The sequence below is a fragment of the Prionailurus viverrinus genome, chromosome A3, assembly GCF_022837055.1.
Source record: "Prionailurus viverrinus isolate Anna chromosome A3, UM_Priviv_1.0, whole genome shotgun sequence".
Lineage (NCBI taxonomy): Eukaryota > Metazoa > Chordata > Mammalia > Carnivora > Felidae > Prionailurus > Prionailurus viverrinus.
Genome location: NC_062563.1, coordinates 13,757,407 through 13,779,468, shown reverse-complemented (window position 1 = coordinate 13,779,468; position 22,062 = coordinate 13,757,407). Strand labels below are relative to the sequence as shown.

The window sequence follows — 22,062 nt, the reverse complement described above, 5'->3', positions numbered from 1 at the left end:
ATAGGTAGCAGAGACCTGAATGACAATGGGGAGCACGCCAGGAGGAATGAAAACTGCCGGAGAGCAAAGGGAACAAACAGCACCCTAAGCGACAGTCCCTGAGGCATGTTTGGGAAGTTCTTGAAACAAGAGGAATGTTAGTGTCTTGCACAGGATAAGAAATTAGAAAAGGGGCGCCTGGGTGGCGCAGTCGGTTAAGCGTCCGACTTCAGCCAGGTCACGATCTCGTGGTCCGTGAGTTCGAGCCCCGCGTCGGGCTCTGGGCTAAGGGCTCAGAGCCTGGAGCCTGTTTCCGATTCTGTGTCTCCCTCTCTCTCTGCCCCTCCCCCGTTCATTCTCTGTCTCTCTCTGTCCCAAAAATAAATAAACGTTGAAAAAAAAGTTAAAAAAAAAAAAAGAAATTAGAAAAGATCTATTACCTGAGATCGGAGAGGGAAGCAGAGACCAAGCCAGTTAGGGTCTGGGTTTTATCCCAAATGCAATAGGATGTCACTGGAACATGTTCAGGTTGGAAGTGACATGATTTAGTGCATGAGTTTTCAAAGATCCCTCTGGCTACTGTGTGGGGAGTGTTTTGGGGAAAAGCAAGGAGAGCTTCGGTCGTTCAGGTGAAAGTTCATGCAGGGTCTTAGCATTCATTTCGGGATCCTCAACATCCAACCACAGTGTTTATTATCTGTTGTTTGATGAGGGATTGAATACAAGTAGCATATACCCTCTGAGTGAGTACTCTCGCTAAACTATGTAGTGGGTCCTGAGAATACTACGTCAGAGAATGAAAGAGACAAAAGCTCTACCTTCATGGAGTTTTCATCCTAGTGAGGAAAAGAGATAATAAGTACCGCAGGTAAACAAAAATATGTTGTTTCCAATGATAAAAAATGCTATGAAAAGAAATGAAGCAGGGAAGAGGGATAGAGAAAGCTGAGACCACAGTGGGCGGGAATTTAAAATAGAGCAATCAGGGAAAGCCTCACTGAAGAAGTGACATTTGGACAATGAGGGGTGGGGAGGGAGATGAGGGAGGGTGTTATTTAAACTTTCCGGTGGTGGTGGGGGTAGGGGTGGGGCGGGGAGCGAACCAGGCAGAAATAGCAGAGGCAGGGCCTCTGAGGTCAAGGTGTGGTAGGTATGTTGGAGGGACCCCAAGGAGTCCAAGTGGGCCTGGAATACAGCAGTGGGTTGGACAAGCAGCGGGTGATGGTGACTGAAAGGGGATAGACAGGTTGTATGGGCTCTGCAGGTTACTGTAAAGGTTTTGGAAGACAGACATAAAATGACTTGGTTTTTATCAGGACCTCTCTGGCTGCTACGTTGAGAGTAGGCTGGAATGGAAGCCGGGAGAACAGCGAGAAAGCTACTGCAGTAGTCCAGGTGGGAAAGGATGGGAACAGAGCATAAAGTGGTTTTTTTATTCTACTCACACTCCAGACATTTAATACTGATTCAACAGTATTATCTAATATAGAGTCTATATTACACCCCCCCCTTCCTGCCGTCCGTTTTACATTAAAGAAAAAAAAAATCTTGATCCAATCAAGGCTCACCTACTACCATTTGGTTTTCACCTCTTCCGTGCTTTTTTAAGAGCCTAGGCAAGGTGTTTTGTAGCATGTCCCACATTCTGGATTTGCCTGGTTGTTTCTTCACAGTTAGGTTCAGGTCGGCTGTTTTTTTTTTTGGCAAGGATACTACTACAGAGGTGGCGTTGTGCCATCCCCATTGCATCATATCAGGAGACAAGTAATGTCAGTTTGATCCATTACTGGTGAAGCTAAGTGATAGTGTTTGGTGATTAGATCTCTCGGTTGAGATGGTGTCTGCCAGATCTGTCCACTGCAAAGCAAGCTATTCCGTGGGATACTTGGGGGCTGAATATATAGTGAATATACTATCACCCAACAACCTTTCGCCCGGTGACTTTAGCATCTAATGAAGAGCCCGGTGGCTTCTGACCGTGTGCCTCAGTTTGCTCCTCTGAACAATGAGGATAACAGTGGTCTGTCTCTAAGGGATGCTTGTTTTGAGGATCAGTACTTGGCATACAATAAACGCTAGGTAAAGGTTAGATATTACTGGACGAAGGCAAGTGTGACAAGATTGAGGGCAGGGCTGAGGCTGCACTCCAACGCTCCGGAACCCGCCGCGGCTCCCAGGCGGCGAGCCGGGGACACCGGCCTGGGGGTCCTCACCGCCACGCCCTCGCGCCGCGCGAGCGCGGCCGGGCGGGGGCACCCAGCGCCCAGGCCGCGCAAGGCCCCCTGGGACCGGTAGTGCTGGGCGTGGCCTCGGGACTACATATCCCGGAGGCCCCCGCGCCGCTGCTCCAGCCGCTGCCGCCTCAGCCTCCACACAGCGACGGCGGCGGCCGCGGCGGCTGAGTCGGTGGCGGCGGCGGCGGCGGCGGCTGCGGGCTGAGCGGCGAGTTTCCGATTTAAAGCTGAGCTGCGAGGAAAATGGCGGCGGGCGGTGAGTGGAGATAAAGGAGGAGCGGCGGCGGGCGAGGGGGTGGAGTGCGAGGCGGGGGTGAAGAGGGCGAGTCCCCGGGTTGCCGCGAGCCGGCGGCTTTGCGGCTCCGCGGCGGCGCTGAGGGGCGCGCCGAGCGGGGGGCGCGCTGAGATAGTTTTGGGGTGTCGGGGCCGCGCCGCTTCCCCGCAGCCCGGGGCGGCCCCGCGGCCGGAGGAGGGGAGCTGAGGTGGGGCGGCAGCCGGCTTGGGAGTCGGAGGGGGTCCCCGCGCGGAGGGGTCACCCCGAGGAGTTTCGGGGGGGGGACCGCGGGGGGCCCACTTTTCCCCTCCTGTCCCTGAAGTTTTGTCTTTCCCCAGCCCTTGGGGCTGCTTTAGAAAGCTCCCCGCGTCCGCCTCCCGCTGCCTCGGCTCCTTCGCAGTTACTCGGAAGAATTAGGGGGCGGGGGCAGCGGCGCAGACCCCACGACCCCCACCCCAGCCTCCAAGTCGCACCCAGAATCGGGTTGCGTTTTGTTGCTGTGTTTCCTCCCGCACCGGGGCATTTTTAATATTTGAACTCGAATGATCTGCGGGATTTCATTTTGGGCACGGGGAGGTTCTCCGCAGTTTTCTCGGTAAAAAGGCATTTTGCTACCTCCGGTGTGAAGGTTGGGAAATGGCAAGTGGGAAGTTGGTAGATCAAATTTGGGGTTTGGCTGTCTTCGTCAGGACTGTTTTTTTCTCCCCCCCCCCCCCCCCTCCGGTCCCCATCTCGAATCTTACGTACGTTGATGGAGTTTGTAATGATTTAAATTGTCTTGCACATGCCTTTAAAAAAAAAAAAAAAAAAAAAAAAAAAGGATGATCCATGAGTCGTTGGGAGGCTCAGTTGCTCCCAGTTTGAGGGCACTCGGGGTGGAAAAGTTAACCAAAAGAGCAGTGGTGAGAGCGAGAAAGCATCGTCTCAAAATCTCATAAAACAGGAGGAGTTTGGGATTCCAAAATGGAATGACACGAAAGGCATGAAATTGTCCCGAAGTCGAAACTCACCCCCCCCCCAGCCCCCCGCCCCCCGCCCCGTCTCGAACGCGAAGACTTCCTTTTTTGCAGTTTTTGAGCAGCGCTTCAAAGCCAACCTGTTTTTGTTATTAAGCCTGTACCGTAAAGAAACCGGAAGGCGAGTACCAGCTGTCTTGCTGCAGTGGTTTTTTAAATGGAGTTGAATGAGATGAGCGAGTGGGAGCGGTGTTGAGTGAGATTTGCTGGGTCTCCTGATTTAAATGCCCAGCCTCGGACCCACCTAACTGGTCCCTGGCTGCAAGAAAGCTTCAGTATATTTGTTGCAGCAGGTTGTAGAGAGGATGATGGAAAAAACAAAACACACCAAACCAAACCCCCAAACGTGGGTCTTGTGAATGCCGCATACACTGAAACGTGAAATGGAAATCTGGAAGTTCGTGAAATACTTGTTCTTGAGAAAAATTTGAATTACTGCTCTGTTTAGAATAGGTTATACCAGATACGATACCCAACTGGAAAAAGGTACACAAGCGTTGAAAAATGAGTCTCTCCTGTGAACCCTCCAATTCCGGCTCCTCGGAGGCAGTGGCTGTTGCCGGTTTCTGGAGTGTCCTCGGTCTTTGGAATAATTATTTTAAGATTTTTATTTGAAACATAACCCTTGCTGGGTACCAAAGGCAGGAAGATAAGATGGACAGAAGAAAGGGAGAATGTGGCGGGAATATTGTTTTCTTTTCACTGTCTTGAACAAATGTTGATAGCTGTTAGAAAAAGCTTCGGAACTTACCTCTGATGTTGCCTTATGCACTGACACCCTTAAAGAAGTAACAATCTGTGGGGCTTGAGGATGAAGAACGGCTGCCAGGGTGCATTGTTTGTATGTAAGATGAAGCCTCTGTTGGTAACATGTAAAATGATATTGAACACTATAGCTCCTGTCACTGGAGGTTGCTTCAGGTTCTGCATTTAAATGAGCAGTAATCTAGGTTGCCGGTGATCCTAAATTACAGTGGTATTTTATATATTGATAGAAGTGACTTAATTGTCCAATCAGCATTAAAAAAGAGGCATATGCCAGCTTCTAGTTTATAGAACCACATTTTGAACATGACTGTAGAATAAGTGGGTTGCTATGATGTTTCTAGAGCGGTTGCAGGAAATATTTCTACCATAAAATATTCCTTACCTACAGAGACTTCGAGAATGCAAACACAACCCCAGCATAATTAACAGGATTTCTATTTTTGTAAGTTCTAGAATGCTGGTTTTAAATTTACCAACACTACAGTTCATTAAAGAAATTCAGTAATACTAGAGTTTAGACGGTTAGGGATTGCATTAAATAATTTCACTATATTTTGACATTGAGTAAACTGTGCATCCCCTCCCCCCTCCCCCCCATAAGAGTTATTTTTTATATCAGGGATATATTCTTAATCCCTGTATAAGAATTATTTCTCTAAATTGCCCCTCACTCCCTAGACAAACAAATTAGAATTCATTCAGTAAGGAGCGTACCACAGGACCCTGGATCCTTTTTCTGGGAGATGCGAAATGAATAGTTTTTGAAATGGTTACTTACTAAAGCCTTCTTGACTGGTGTTTTGAAATAAACTTCAGGGACATATTAAAGATGAGGGTTTTTTTTTTTAATTCTTTTGTGTATTAACTGATTCTAGAATCTTTTAAAGACGAGTATGTTTTTTGAGAAGTCTTTAAACAAATAATTTAAAAATAATTCAGACAATAAGGTAAGATATAAACCCAAATTGGTGTTAAAATAAATGGCTTTAGGGTTTCTTTTTCAGTTTTTTAGAATATATAATTTCAAGCCATGGCCTGAGGATGTAGACTACTTTCAAAAACTTGATTTTTGTAAGTTTAGAATGAGTATAGCCTCCAGTGGCTGTTTGTCTACAATGGAAAGGGACCACAATTTAATGCAGTTGTTACTTTAATGTTACCTAGGACTAGAAGGAGTTGTTGATCATGTTGAAGAGTTTCTCATGTAGTTTCTCATAGGTTAAACCAGAGAGTACCTGTCCCAGTTTGGTTTGAACTTATTATATACCCTGTAGTGTAAAATATTCTGTTTTTGTTTTTTTATTATCGAGTGTTTAAAGCTCTGGGAGCAGAAAATTAGTATTGGAAATGTATCTTAACTTTTCTTCTTTCTCATAGTTCAACAGATTAAAGAAATAGGTAACTGCACGTTAGTTTAGATCCACAGGGATAGTATGGAGATTGAATGCTGCAGTAAAATGTAGGCATTTTCTTCCATTTTATTGAGTGCTTTTTGGGGGTGGGGGAGGGGATCACAAAATGAACATTTCTCAGTAAAAGTGGAGGAGGGGCTGTATTGTAATGAGGCTTATTCCTTCTTTTTGTTAGTGTTTGCTGCGTAAATTCATTTAGCCCATTGGTTTTCTGATAGAGTTTCTGGGAGATTATTTTGGGTTAAGGGTGCAGTTTATCCAGAGTCTAACCTTATTTCCACTCCTAACAAATGACGGAATTGACTTGAATTTAATCGCCGTTCCCTTTCCTACCTTCTGGTGGGGAGTTAAATGAACAGGAAAATGGCCAGAAGATACACAGCAGGAGTTGAAAGGAAGACCTGCACTGTCTAGGAGGCTGATTTATCCACAAACTGGATAATCTTCTTAGACTACATACTGCCAGTTCCCAACTTTGTCAGCATTAACTCAGTTTGGTAGGTTCTGCTGGCCTAGGTCAATTTACAGGGGGGGCAGTAATAAAGGTTTATTTAACTGTAATAAATTTTGTGGCCTAGAGGCAAAGGAAAGAAGTCTGACCTATCTGGCAAATGGGCTTTACCTATTTCAAAGAATATTTTAAGAGCAAATGTACTAGTCTTTTTCTGTTAGTATTTTTTCCTATTTTTCATTATGAACGTCTGTGTCCTATTTTTTCTTTTCCATTGATATTTTTTACCGATATGTTCGGGGAAAGAGTGACTTTTTTTTTTTGTTTTTTTTTGAGTGTAAAAAAATTTTTTTTGTATGCTGTCCACCTATGAAGGTATTCTGAAATGTTTAATTTCTTTGATTAGAGGTTAAGAGTGAGGGTTCTGAAGTTTCAGTTTTTGGAAACTAGGCTGATTAGATTACTAAATTTAACTCTTTATCATCCATGTAAGGATGAAAAGGGAATATTGGCATGGGTACCACATAGTAATGGATAATCTACTGCTCCCTGGGGCTTTGCTTTTGGTAGCTATAGCAGCTGAGTGGGAGTAGTAGATGGATAGATGGGAAAAGACTGCAGAACTCAGCATAATCCTCAATTAGGATAAGCCTCATGGTTAATTGAATGTTGAGTGCACAGGTTAAATCCCATTATAACAAACTCCAGGGGACTAGCTAAATTATTTTGTTGTACTGGGATTGAACTTTTTTGAATATTGTTTGAAATAAATTAGTCTTTTTGTTTTTGTTAGAGGTGTTAGAAAAATTTTTATATATTGTAACAATTTGAGAAGTTGTTACTCATGAACCAATGTGTCCAAGGTTTAATTTTAATGCTTTTGCCTTTAAAAAGGAAATAACTCATGTTGAACGGGGCATATACTTTATCCCCCCCGCCCCCCCCCCCATGCTCCCACATCTAGGTCTGTGTCTAGAGTAGCTTCATTGGTTTATTTCAACAACCAAATACATTTATAGGTACTGCTGCCACCATTAAAGTGTGGTCAGAGGAAATGGGAAATTCCCCATGTTTCCAGGTGACTGCTGCTGGTAATTTTTTCTTCCCTTGATAACTTTTTAAAATAAATGAATATACTTCACTCTTGTGAACTTTACTTTTTTGGTAATAATTAAGGTCGCCCTTTTCCACTGATCCCAGTGTAGTTGGTGACAGAGATCTATATGATTTAAAAAAAAAAGCGATGGTAGTATTGTAGTTATAAATGTGGAATTTTTCAGAAACAGGATTAGTATACATATGAGAAAAATTAGTATTATGCTTGGCCAGAAATACACTTTTTTTTTTTTCCTGTCTTGTATTTTCAGATTGGTGTTTGAGGAACTTCAGGTGTTTATATCCCACCTTCATATCTAAGGCTAGCGTTTTTAGTTTGCTTAGAGAGTGTTGATTGGGTGCAGCAAGACATTTTTGAAGTCATTCTTTTAAATAGATGTTCCATGAAGGAGGGAAAATCTGAAAGAGGGAATTTCAAAGCAACCCAAGCAGTGTTTTGAAAGTTCTCGAGTCAAGAATAATGACTGGCCAGTAGGCAGGAAGCCTGCAGTTGTATTGTGGTATTGTGCCTCCAGCTTACGCATTTGAGAACTTGAGTACAAAAGAGGAGAAAGCGTGGGGAGGGGAAGAAAGAGTTTTAACAACAACAAAAAGAGGGGGGTGGGGGAGACTTTTAGAGTAAATACTCTTTGCTTTTCTGTTTAAGTGAAATCTAAAACCAAATTATTTTTACTTTGAGAGGAAATGTTTGTTTATCATAATCTAAATGGCCTAAACTGACATTTTTATACATGGGAGTTAATTGTTACTGGTGGAAAGAGCAGCATGATCATACACTCAGTTTTAAAACAACTTTAATTAAAAAAAAAACCTCAGGGAATCTGGCTGATTCAGTGGGAAGAGCATGCTTGATCTCCAATTCATGAGTTCGAGGCCCATGTTGGGTGTGGAGATGACTAAAAAATAAATAAACCTGAAAAAAATCTACACACGAAAACTTTTGGATATTCCCCCCTTTTGTTACCTAATCAGTGTCATTTGTTGGCCTGTTACTTTGAAAATGATACTTGTGAAGAAGAGTTGAGAATAATTTGCAAGCTAGTATTGTAAGCTTCATGCAGATCAATCTCAAGACATTCCTTAAAATTTATAAAACAAAGGGGGTGGAATATGTGATCTCCAAAGTTCATTATATTGGAGAATTCTATAAACTTAAAGCATTGTATAGATATGTAGAATGGTCTTATATTTAAATTTTGTTGGTCAAACATTAAATGGGTTAAGCTCTTTATATCAGATAATGGTAACCTTTCAGTGCTGACTCATGAGTTGGGAGATAGGATGATTTTTGAGCTCCTGACTTCATAGTAGGTGCTACAAGCTGCAAAGTGTGTGCTGGCACATATGTGTCTGGGGAAGGGGGAGGGGGAGAGAATTTTCAACCCCCTCCTTCTCTTGTAAGAAAATGAAGTCATATTTTTCTTTACTCTCAGTAAAGCTGTCATCAGTGGAATGGATTATTGAATTTAAGTCACTCTGTAGAGTAGCTATATCAGCTTGATTTTGTTTCCAGATTGAAATTTGGCAACTTTATTTGAAAATGTTTTAAGGATTACCCAGTATTCTTTTCACCAAATTGTGTCTTTAGTCTGAACACCCTCTGCTCCATCCAAGCTCATCTCTTTTCCTCTTTTACCTGTCTGGTGGTGGTTGTGTTTTTATACGACTTTCATCCCAGTGAACACAGTTGGCCCCATTGCTGTCAGAGCAAATCCTTGGCTGCATCCAGGAAAATCTAACTTCGCCAGTGAGAAAAATAACTCCACACATACGTTGCATCCATCGGAGTGCCAGTTGTATATTCTTCATATAATAAGACAGGACTATCACTGTATTAAGGTTTAAGAATAATCTCACCAGGCATCAATACAGTGAGTTCAGGAAGCTACTTTCAAAGCGCACAGCCACATCTAGTCTCATTTAAGTAAATTTCCCAGTCCGCTACAACTGAAAATACAGTTCTAGAATATGGTAGAAGCCTTAGGTGTAGGGAAACCAAGTTAGGTGAACCTGGAATTGTGAACTTGTCCAATAAACTCCACTTTTGTTTCTTTGTTTAAAGTATGAAATACCTCCCACATGTTAATTCTTTTTTTAAGTTTTATTAATTTTGAGGGAGAGTGTGAGTGCGTGCACGAGTGGGGGAGGGGCAGAGAGAGGAAGAGAGAATCCTCAGAGATTGGGGTGGGGGGAGGGGGCGATCATGACCTGAGCCCTGAGCCAAAATCAAGACATGCTTAACTGACTGAGCCACCCAGGCAAGCCTCCCACATGTTACTTTTTTTTTTTTTTTTAAATTTTTTTTTTCCAACGTTTATTTATTTTTGGGACAGAGAGAGACAGAGCATGAACGGGGGAGGGGCAGAGAGAGAGGGAGACACAGAATCGGAAACAGGCTCCAGACTCTGAGCCGTCAGCCCAGAGCCCGACGCGGGGCTCGAACTCCCGGACCGCGAGATCGTGACCTGAGCTGAAGTCGGACGCTCAACCGACTGCGCCACCCAGGCGCCCCCACATGTTACTTTTTAAACTGACTTTTCATACCAGCATTCAGCATTCTCTTAGCTATGAGGCCCCAAGCTTTAATCATCTTTAATTTGCTACTGTTTGGCGGTTGCCCACTCCCCCATACACACATACTTACCAGTGTTTATTAAGCTTGTAGTGTTGAAGGCGCTGTGAGAGTTAATAAGGTTTTGACCTCCAAGTGCACACAATCAATCAGGTATTCACATCACTTCAGTATGAGGCAATTTATTTTGCTTATAAAGATCAAGAAGAAGTTCAGAGGAGGAAAGGACTACTTCTGACCAGGCGATGAGAACGCAAGACTTTGAAGAATGAGTGAGATTTTAATATGGAGACAACAGTTTCTGTTGGTGAGAAATCATTAGCAAGAGCTCAGAGGTAAGGCATTTTAAGACTTGGTCATTTAAATACTCAAATGTTAGTGGATTTGAGTAAACTGGTTTTGTTTTTGCAGAATCCTATTGATACATTTCTCTTAAATATATTTTCATTACAATTTCTAAAACTCTAGTTCAGGCTCTGTATTTCTAGATATTTGTAATAGTTTTCTTTTTTTTTTTTTTTTTTTTTTTTTTTTGGACAGAGTGAGACAGAGCATGAACGGGGGAGGAGCAGAGAGAGAGGGAGACACAGAATCGGAAACAGGCTCCAGGCTCTGAGCCATCAGCCCAGAGCCTGACGCGGGGCTCAAACTCACGGACCGCGAGATCGTGACCTGGCTGATGTCGGACGCTTAACCGACTGCGCCACCCAGGCGCCCCTGTAATAGTTTTCAAAGTAGTCCCTATTCTTTCCCTAAGTCCTCTCTGTACTTCTTTTTTTTTTTTAAATTTTTTTTTTCAACGTTTATTTATTTTTGGGACAGAGAGAGACAGAGCATGAACGGGGGAGGGGCAGAGAGAGAGAGAGACACAGAATCGGAAACAGGCTCCAGGCTCTGAGCCATCAGCCCAGAGCCTGACGCGGGGCTCGAACTCACGGACCGCGAGATCGTGACCTGGCTGAAGTCGGATGCTTAACCGACTGCGCCACCCAGGCGCCCCTCTCTGTACTTCTTAAACATCATTTTGATTACATTTTTTGCTTAAAAATTTGCAAAGTACAATCGAAATTCCTTAACCTAATATTCAGTTTTTAATCATCGTCTTTTTAAAATCAATCTTTCCCGTTTTTGTTGCCTCTTGAGTCATGCTGCTGCTTTCTGACTCTTCTCCCTTGCTATCTAACCTAGCCATTAAGGTCTAGTTCAGATCCTGTCTCATTTAAGTAAATTTCCCAGACCACCACAACTGAAAATACAGTTCTTATTTTCTGATATGAATCTTAATTATCTCTTCACATGCATAGGAGTCTGCATTTATTGATTGGTAGGGCAGATTCAATCAGATGGTCTATTTTTGAAGTGGGCACCATTTTTTTTTTTTTTTTTTTTTTAATAAGCTTCTAAAGTCATCTATTATTTTTTCGATTATATTCATTTTAGGTGTCTCCTCCCCCAGTGCTTGGCATTTGGATATGAAAGTTTCTAAAGTTCTAACTCTCAGGTCAGCTTTTCTATCTGGAAATTGAGATAAAATTAGAGTCTTAGTCCTAAGGACCTATGTCTTCCTTACAGAGTTGTCCCAGATTAATCCTGTCCGGGCCTTAGGATTCATACTTCCCAGATGTCCTAAGACTGGACTGTCCTTCTGTGAGTTGTTCAAATGTTTTTATTCAGTACCACGGTTCTTCAAAGAATTATGCTAAGCATAGTAGGCATTAAAATCCCTTTGTGATCTAGGAGCTTATAATCTAGTTGAGAAATAAGTATAACTGAAAAAACATAGTTGCAATAACATAAATAAGTGGTTCAGAAGTTCAGAGGAAGAAAAGGTCATTTTCAACTAGAATTGTTAGGGAAAACTTCTTGGAGGAGATGGAGTAGATCTAAACGGAATTAATTGCTGTTTCTGATCTCTCTTTCCCACATCTTTTAATATGTAGTGCTTAGTACAATAAAAAAATTGTGTGTGTATATATATATATATATACATTATTTTAAACTAAAAGGGCATAAACATGGTAGAGTTTAAACATTACAAAAAGGTGTGTGTGTGTGTGTGTGTGTGTGTGTGTGTGTGTGTGTGTATACACATATCTTGAAAAAGTAAGGATCATGGTCCCCCAGGTCTTTGGTTTTTGTAGCTACTCTCCTTTCTAAAGGCAACTGCTATTAGAGGATATTATGTGCAGATAGTTATGGATGTCTCTCCATTGTGTGTGTGTGTGTGTGTGTGTGTGTGTGTGTGTGTGTGTGTGTATTTATTTATTTATTTATTTTTGAGAGAGAGAGAGGGAGAGAGAGAGAGAGAGAGAGAGAGACAGTGTGAGCAGGGGAGGGGCAGAGAGAGAAAGATACAGAATCTGAAGCAGGCCCCAGGCTCTGAGCTGTCAGCACAGAGCCTGATGTGGGGCTCAAACCCAGGAACTGAGACACCCCTATCTTTTTTTTTTTTTTTTTAAAGTAATCTCTACTCCCAATGTGGGGTTCTAACTCATGACCCTGAGATCTAGAGTCACATGCTGCACTGACTGAGTCAGCCAGGTGCACTTCTTATTTATCTTTCTTTTTGGTATTTATCTATCTGTCTGTCTGTGTGTGTATGTATGTATTTAATTAAAAGTAGGCTCCACATACAACATGGGGCTTGAACTCACAAGCCTGAGATCGAGTCGCATGCTCAACCAACTGAGCCAGCCAGGTTTCCCCTCTTATTTATCTTTTAAAAACTTATCCCATCCCAAGTCGCTTGACTGCTTGAAGGCATGAAATCTATTGTTCATTGTCTAAGATTATGAAACTAAACTCCTTCCCATGGAGTTCCCAAAGCCTTTCATAATCTGATTCTAATCTACATTTCCAGCATCATCTTATTTCTGTGTGTCTTATACTTTAGCTGCTATTAAGTTTCTCTTGTTCTGCCTTCCCTGGTCTTACCCTACTAAAAATGATCTCTCCTGTGTTATGATTCATATTCTTAGGTATTAAAGCTAAAAGCTAGCATTTATCCAAGCTAATATGCCTGCACAGTTTTGGGTGTTTAATGTCCATTATCTCATTTAACTGTCTTTTGTACTGCAGAGCTGTTTTTTTCCCTTCCACTGAAGTCTTATACAAAACCCTATTCGAAATAGAAAATGCGATTTTATTAAAACTTATTTTCTAAGTTGAAATTTAAACTGTTTGCTGGTTGTAAAGGCAGTGAAAATGAAATTGCTGTGATGAATATAAAATTTGAAATTGGGTTCTTAACAACTATTATGGATCTAAATCCACCTCTGCTTCTAATTTATTTCCATATTATGAAAATCCCAACTCATACAGAGATATAGTTGTAAATGGTGTCAGTTCAAAAATATTTTTTGATATATGTAACAGGTGCACATGGGACAAATTCAAAAGGGACCAGAGGGTATGTATACAGTGCAAAGTAAGGCATCCTTCCTCAGGCATTTCCCAGCCACCTCCCTATCCCCTGCTCAGAGTTCTTGTTAACTGTAGAGTCATTGTTAACTCTAGATACATACATAAATGCATATGCTTAAAAGCTTTTAAGTTCAGTGAATTTCTCCTACATTTTTGGGTAAAGTATAATAAAGTGTAGCATACATTCAGGAAAATGCATAAGTACAGGCCTATAAATTTTCATAAAACAAACACACTTCTGTAATTGGCACTCAGGAGCCCTCTTCTGGATTGTGTATATATTTTAAATGATCTTGGGGAGAGGTTTCAGGTCTGTATTTATAACTACTAAGTTCTTTCTAATGGTTACACAGCATTCCGCTGTGTAGTGGATATATCATAATTTATCCAGTTTTATATTATTACAAACAGCTGTAAGTGAATATCCTCATACGTATTTCTTTGTCCCATGTTTTGTTGTAAAGCATATAAAAATTTCTGGCAGTAGAATGCTAGAGTATTAAAGGGTATGGCTTTAAGTTTTACAGGTATTCCAAGTGGCTTCCTGTTGTAGAGGTTGTAGCAAGTGCTGTATGGAAGTGCTTGTTTTCCCTATCTCGTGTGTTTCTTTTAATGCTTTTATGCTTTCCTTTTCTTTTATAACAAAAATCAAATGTAAAAATTAAAAAAATGTAAAATAGAAAAATGTCAGGATATCAAACTGTTAGCATAGTTTAATGAGGTGGTAAACTACAATATGTTGTAACTATATATTCTGTTTAATGTGTTTAAAGATGTTTGAAATGTAAATGTACCTATTTAACATTTGTGGGTGTGTGTTACAAGTTTTTATAAATTAAAAAAAAATTTGTTTAATGTTTATTTATTTTTGAGAGAGAGAGAGAAAGAGACAGAGAGTATGAGCAGGGGAGAAGCAGAGAGAGAGGGAGACCCAGAATGCGAAGCAGGCTCTAGGCTCTGAGCTGTCAGCACAGAGCCTGACGCGGGGCTCAAACTTGTGAACTGTGAGATTGTGACCTGAGCCGAAGTCAGACGCTTAACTGACTGAGCCACTCAGGTAACTCTGTTTTTTTGTTAAAATTTTTTAGTGTTTATTGTTGAGAAAGAGACAGAGAGAGAGAGAGACAGACAGACAGACAGACAGACAGACAGAGTGTGAGCGGGAGCAGGGGAGGAGCAGAGAGAGAGACACACACACACACACACAGAATCCAAAGCAGGCTCCAGGCTCTGAGCTGTCAGCGCAGAGCCTGACATGGGGCTCGAATTCACAGATTATGAATTCATGACCTGAGCCTAAATCTGACATTTAACCCGACTGAGCTACCCAGGCGCCTCTGGCTATGCTTTTTTTTTTTTTTTTTTAGTTTGTAGAAATCTATTTTGAGGTATAATTTACTTACACTAAAATTGAACCATTTTAAGCGTGTTGTTTGTTTTGACACATGTAAACTGTTGTGTTACTACCAACCACAATCAAGGTACAGAACATTTCCATCACCCTAGAAAGTAGTATCTTGTCCATTTGTATTTAGTCCTTTTCTAGGTTTTGGAGTATTCAGTGAACCATTGTTTGGCCTTCTGTCACTATAGGTTACTTTTTTCTTTTTTTACTTTTATTGAGGTATAATTGACATTCAGATAATTACATATGTTTAAAGTGTATAATTTGAGTTTTGACCTAGAGGTCAACCTGTGAATCTGTCACCACAGTTACAGTAATGGAAATATCTGTTAGCTCTAGTGGACATGTCCCTGTATCTCTTTACAATCTATCCCTTCCCATCTTCAGGTGATTGCTGATCAGCCTTAAGTCACTGAAGATTAGTTTACCTTTTTGGGAATTTATATAAATGGAATTCTTTGCTGTGTACTTTTTTTCCCCCTTTCGTTGTCAGATGATCCTTTACTGAAATATTTCCCTTTGTAGTTTTTTTTTTTTTAAGTTTATTTATTTATTTTGAGAGAGAGAGAAAGAGTGCATGCCTGTAAGTGGGTGAGGTGCAGAGAGGGACGGAGGGAGAGAATTCCAAGCAGGCTCTGTGCTGACGGCACTCGGGGCCCCATCCCAGGAACTATGAGATTGTGACCTGAGCCGAAATCAAGAGTCAGATGCCACCTGGACGCCCCTTCCTTTGTAGTTCTTAACTAGCTGGGCATTCCACTGCTCCACTATTGATGTCATCTATGATGCCATGAGGGTGGTGGCCATTAACATTGCAGCCCATAGACTGGGTTAGTCCCCAGGATCTCTTTAATGGTTCTAGGGAGTTTCTGTGGCTAAAGATCTGTGCCTCATCTGTCAGGCAGTGTTGATAGTCTCATCAAAAGTGATTCCTGCTGTGCTTAACGGAATAGGCCACTCACTGTTTTTCTACTTTTTTCTGTCTCTTGGCAATTCCTTGAGGGGTTTGATAGGGAAGAGGCGGAAGGTACCATTTCATTCTGGGCCTGAATGGTCAGTTTCACCTAATCCTCATACCTTTCCAGTCACCATTTGTTTTTGTGGTGTCATTACCAACCTTTTTTGGGAGATGGGTCCAGAGGACTGATCTTGATCTCCGTTCAGACGAGGCACTGACTTCCTCACTGGTACACCTCAGGTATATGAATTTGATCTCATTAGGGTTGAACTTAGGCATGATGGAGGTGGCTGATGAACCTGGGTTTGGGATGACAGAAAACAGTTGCACCTTTGCCGCATCTGAGCGGAAAGTCAAAAGTACCATGTACTTTTTTTCAAGGGGAACTGGTTTCTTTCACTTAGTACTGTATAGTTATTTTGAGATTCGTGCATGTTGTTACATATATCAGTATATTTTTTAAAGGTTTTATTTTTAAGTGGTCTCTACACCCAACGTGGGGCTCAAATTTAGAGCCCTGAGATCAAGAGTTTTATGCTCTACCGACTGAGTCAGCCAGCTAGCCCTCATATTATCAGTCGTTCTATTTTTTATTGCTTAGTACTATTGCCTTGCATTAGGTGTATCTCAGTTTATTTATTCATCTGTTGATGAACATTTGGGTTATGTTCAGTTTTTGGTTATTAAAAGTAGAGCTTCTATGACATTTTGTTTGCAAGGATTTGTGAGGACATACATAGGCTTTTATTTCTCTTGTAAATATGTAGGAATGGAATGGCTGAGTTATATACTAAGTGTATTTTTAACCTTTAAACTTTTTTAAAAAATGTTTTTGTAAAATTTATTTTTGACAGAGTCAAAGAGAGAGGGGTGATAGGATCTGAAGCAGGCTCTGTGCTAACATCAGAGAGCCTGATTTGGGGCTCAGACTCACGAACCATGAGATCATGACCTGAACTGAAGTCGGACACTTAACTGACTGAGCCACCCATGCATCCCAATGCTTCAAAATTTTAAGAAACTGCCACTTGTTTCTCAAAGCAGTTGTACCATCTTACATTTCTTCTAGCAGTGTATGATAGTTTTGGTTATTCTACAGTCTCATCAACACTTGGTATGGTCAGTCTTTTTATTTTTTTAAGCTTTAAAAAAATTTAAATTTTATTTATTAAAATTTTTTTCGTTGTATTTATTTTATTAAAAAATTTTTTTTTAAATGTTTATTTATTTTTGAGACACAGAGAGACACAGCATGAGCAGGGAAGGGGCAGAGAGAGAGGGAGACACAGAATCTGAAACAGGCTCCAGGCTCTGAGCTGTCAGCACAGATCCTGACGCGGGGCTCGAACTCACGAACTGAGATCATGACCTGAGCCAAAGTCAGATGCTTAACTGACTGAGCCACCCCGGCGCCCCTTGTTGTATTTATTTTAGAGAGACAGAGAGCACACATGCGTGGGGGAGAGGGGCAAAGGGAGAGAGAGAGAATCCCAGGCAGGCTCCACGCTCAGCACTGAGCCCGACCTCACAACCCTGGGATCATGACCCAAGCCAAAAATCAAGAGCCGGGCGCTCAACTAACTGAACCACCCAAGCGCCCCTGATTTTTTAATTTTTATTTTTAAGTAATCTCTACACCCAACATGGGACTCCAAGTCACAACCCCGAGATCAGGAGTCTCCTGCTGTACCTACCGAGCCAGCCAGGTACCCCAATATGGTCAGTCTTTTTAATGTTAGCCATTCTAGTGGGTATATTAGTGGTATCTCATTGTGGCTTCAATGTGAGTTTCCTTAATGACTCATGATGTTGAGCATATTTTCATGTACTTATTTAGGTGAAGTATCTGTTCATATTTTTTGCCCATTTTTAAGTTGAGTTATCATACGGAGGTGTAAGTTCTTTAGATACAGATCTTTTTTGGATATATGTTTTAGAAATGTTTAACTTGAGACTGGTCTGCTGTTTCATTTTCGTAACTGTTTTTGGAAGAGCAAAAGTTTTTAATGTTATTGGAATTCAACTTACTGATTTTTTTTTTTTTTTTAATGTGTGTGTTTTCTTTTATAGTCGATACCTCTCTGTTGCATTTAAGAAATCCTAGCCCAGCCGAAGGTCATTCATATTTTTTCATACGCTTTCTAGAAGTTTTAAAGATTAAAAATTTTGTTTAAAATGTTTATTTTTGAGAGAGAGAGAAAGAGAGATGAGAGACACAGAGTGCGAGTGGGGGAGGGGCAGAGAGAGAGAGGGAGACACAGAATCTGAAGCAGGCTCCAGGGTCTCAGCTGTCAGCATAGAGCCCAGGGCTCGAACCGACAAACCATGAGATCATGACCTGAGCTGAAGTTGGATGCTTAACTGACTGAGCTACTCAGGCACCCCTTAAAGATTTTTTAAAATGTTTATTTGTTTATTTTATTTTTTAAAATATTTATTTATTTTTGAGAGACAAATACACAGTGGGGGAGGGGCAGAGAGACAGAATCCGAAGCAGGCTTCAGGCTGTGAGCTGTCAGCACACAGTCCAACGTGGGGCTCGAACCCATGAACTGTGAGATCATGACCTGAGCTGAAGTTGGAAGCTCACCCAACTGAGCCACCCAGGCTCCCCTAATTGTTTGTTTATTTTTGAAAGAGAGACATAGAGTGTGAGTGGGGTAGAGGCAGAGAGAAAGGGAGACAGAATCCCAAGCAGGCTCCTGACTCGGGTTCCAACCTGCAAGCTGTGAGATCATGGCCTGAACCAAAACCAAGACTTGGATGTGGATGCTTAACCCACTGAGCCACCTAGGTGCTCCCTAGAAGTTTTATGGTTTTAGCCCTTGAATTTGGGTCTATGACCATTTGAGTTAATTTTTGTATATGGTGAGATAAGAGTTGAGGTTCATTTTTTTTTTTTAATTTTTTTTAATGCTTGTTTTTAAGAGAGAGAGAGAGAGAGAGAGAGAGAGAGAGACCGAACACAAGCAGGGGAGGGGCAGAGTGAGAGGGAGACACAGAATCTGAATCGGGCTCTAGGCTCTGAGCTGTCAGCTGCGGGGATTCAACCCATGAACTGTGAGATCATGACCCGAGTCAAAGTTGGATGCTCAACTGACTGAGCTGCCCAGGTGCCCCAATGTATGGCTATTGAACTTTCCCAGCGCCATTTGTTGAAAAGATTATACGTTTGCTATTGTGTTGACTTGGCACCTTTGTTGAAAATCAATCAAATATATGCAGGTCAGTTTATCTGTCTGTCTTAACCCTTGTCTTGAAATGAGATAGGATAAATCTTCCAACTTTGTCTTCCCCTTTCCCTTTGTTTTGGTTATTCTAGGCCCTTTGCATTTCCATATGGTTGTTAGAATCATCTGCAAAATTTCTGTTGTGTTTTTATTGTGATTGCACTGAATCAGTTGATCAATTTGGGAAGAATTGATTTCTTAAAAATGTTGTGTCTTCTGTTCCATGAACCTGTTCTAGATCTCTCCATTTATTTAGGTCTTTAATTTCTCTTAGTATTTTGTAGTTAGCAGCATATAGATCTTGTCAAATTTATTACTGAGTCCGTATTTTAAAATGTGTACATACAGTATTTAAAAAATTTCAATTTTCCAGTGATTTGTTAGCATATAGAAATATGACTAACTTTTGTATTTTGTATTTTTTGTAATCGTGCTAGACTTATATTTTAGTAGTTTTTATGTAGTTTGCTTAGGATTGTATACATAGTTAATCATGTTGTTTGTGAATAATTAAAATTTTTTTTAATGTTTGTTTATTTAGAGAGAGAGAGAGAGATAGTGAGTGGGGAGGGGTAGAGACAAAGAGGGAGACAGAGAATCCCAAGCAGGCTCTGTGCTGTCACCACAGATCCTAAGGTGGGGCTCTATCTCACGAACTGTGAGATCATGATCTGAGTGAGCCGAGATCAAGAGTTGGATGCTTAACTGACTGAGCCAACCAGGTACCCCTCTTCTCTTTTTTTAATGTTTATCAATTTATATTGAGAGAGAGAGAGAGAGAGTGTGTCTGTACACGAGGGTGTAAGGGACAGGGAGAGAGAATCCTAAGCAGGCTCTGTGCTCTTAACATAGAGCCTGACTCTGGGCTCAAACTTACAAACCCTGAGACCGTGCATGACCTGAGCCAAAATGGAGTCAGAAGCTCAACTCAGCTGAGCCACCCAGGTACCCCATCTCCTCTCCTGTCCTCTCCTGTCCTCTCCTGTCCTCTCCTGTCCTCTCCTCTCCTCTCCTCTCCTCTCCTCTCCTCTCCTCTCCTCTCCCCTCCCCTCCCCTCCCCTCCCCTCCCCTCCCCTCCCCTCCCCTCCCCTCCCCTCCCCTCCCCTCCCGCTTTACTGTAATAACTAAAACTAATGCTTCCAGGACAATCTTGGGATTTTGATTGTTATCAATTTGGGGGAATAGGTATCTTTGTCTTAGGGGTAAGCATTCAGTGTTTCACCGCTAAATAAGGTATTACTTCAAGTTCTGCTGATCTGCTTTGTGTCAGTGTATCTGCACTTTCTATTCCCCCTCTTTTTGTTACTCAGTTTTAAGGGTTTATCTTTTTTTTTTTTTTTTTTTTTGAGAGATCAGGCGCAAGTGAGCAAGGGGCAGAGAGAGAGAGAGAGAGAGAGAGAGAGAATTCTATGAGGGGCGGGGGGTGGGGGATGCAAGTGAGTGAGGGGCAGAGAGAGAGAGAGAAGGAGAGGGAGGGAAGCAGGGCTTGTGTTTTACCTGAAGTGGGGCTGGAGCTCACCTGAAGCAGGGCTCAAGCTTACCTGATGTGGTACTCAAACTTGTCAACTGTGAGATCATGACCTCAGCTGAAGTCGGATGCTTAACGACTGAGCCAACCTGATGCCCCAAAGGTTTCTTTTTTTTAAATGTATATTCTGGATATACATCTTTATTAGATACATTTTACAAGTATTTTCTCTCAGTCTTTGCTAGTACAGATCTTTATTGGTGATCAGCAGAGTCTTTGTACTAATGCTCAAGTTCTTGGTCACATGTTTATTTTGGAGGAATAACAGGTGCTTTAACGCTTGAATGATAGTTATGCAAAAATGTATTCTAACCCTATTTCTTAACTCATGTAAATGGAAGGAAATAAGACTCTTAACCTAGAACATATCAGTTCTTAAACATAGTAAATTTTCTATAACATTTAACTATTAAAAGTTATTTTTCATTTTAAATAGCCTGGAGCCTGATGTGTCATTTTACCTCTTTAATAAAACTGAAACAATAAGGCTTTGTCTGTTTCCTGATTTATTATTGTAGATGAAGATTAAAAACACCGAATATTGGTTTGGTATAATCCTAATGAAGAAGTTCTGAAGACCTGTGTAAAAACTGAATCTTAGCTGTGTGGGTTTGTCATTCTTCTTCCCTCCTTAACCCTTATTGAAAGACCCAGTGTTACCTGTATTAGTGTAGAGTGTATTCCGTTCTTATAAGCTGTATTATACTGTTTTCTCTTTCTATGGTTTTTATGTTTAACTGTTCCACTGATTAGATTAGCTTTTGAATGCCTCTACTACAAGCTAATGAAAAAATACCAGCTTACAGTGTGCTATTTATCGCATTTAGTTATTTATATTAAATTATTGGAACTTTAAATTGCCTTAGTATCTCCCTGGACACTTTCTTTTCCCTTTCTTGAAAAAAAAAATGACCTCTCAGTTTGCTTACCAGTCCCCTCACCCAAATTTGAAGATCTATATTTTAATTCTTTTCTGTCTGAACTATTCTTTCTGTCACGCTAGAATTTTGGAATATTTTGCAATTTACATTTAAGAAGCCTAGTTTAAAAAAACAGTGGAAATTTCCAGCTTAAAAATATAAAACAGCCACTGCTCTAATAACTGCTTTGCAGGAAGAAATATGAAAAAGAACCGCAGACGTTCTGGATGTCAGCCTGTGAAATTTTCCACGATTCTTCATAATAACACGCAGGCATGCTTATACTGCTGGATTCAGTGCAACAGCACTTGTGCTCTGAGTGGAATTTGCAGCTCCTCTATCAGTGATAAAATGGTACCTGGCCAGCTTTTAGTGACGAGTGCATAAATTCACACATCTGCGGTACTGTGTGTTTGTTTCATCTGTGGTCATAACACTGAACTTGCAGAGTTATTTAAAAATCTTTAGATTCCTTTTGATTCCAAAATTCCCGTTTTAAATGAATTTTGGGGGTGCCTGGGTGGCTTAGTCCGTTGAGCATCCAGCTCTTGATTTCGGCTCAGGTCGTGAGCTCACAGATCCATGAGATCCAGTCCCAGTTGTGCTCTGTGCCAACAGTGCGGAGCCTGCTTGGGATTCTCTCTTTTGCTCTCTCCCTGCCCTTCACCCCCCTCTCAGAATAGATGAATAAAAACTTAAAAAAAAAGAATTTTGATTTTTTAAATTCAGTAGATTCATTATTCCTCTGAGAATATAGACCTATAAAGTCATTGTTT

General features: G+C 41.3%; 1 protein-coding gene across 13 annotated transcripts in view; it reads left to right on the top strand.

The window, feature by feature from the left end:
- The first annotated feature begins 2,309 nt into the window (after positions 1-2,309).
- NCOA3 (nuclear receptor coactivator 3) overlaps positions 2,310-22,062 on the top strand; it is a 139,836-nt gene continuing 120,083 nt past the window's right edge. For 6 of the 13 annotated variants that reach the window (XM_047851740.1, XM_047851741.1, XM_047851747.1 and 3 more), the window contains exon 1: positions 2,312-2,469. The gene's annotated coding sequence lies outside the window, so the exon portion shown is untranslated. Of the gene's footprint in view, positions 2,470-22,062 lie in introns of all 13 variants that reach the window. The other 7 variants (XM_047851749.1, XM_047851748.1, XM_047851746.1 and 4 more) reach the window with 2 other exon arrangements.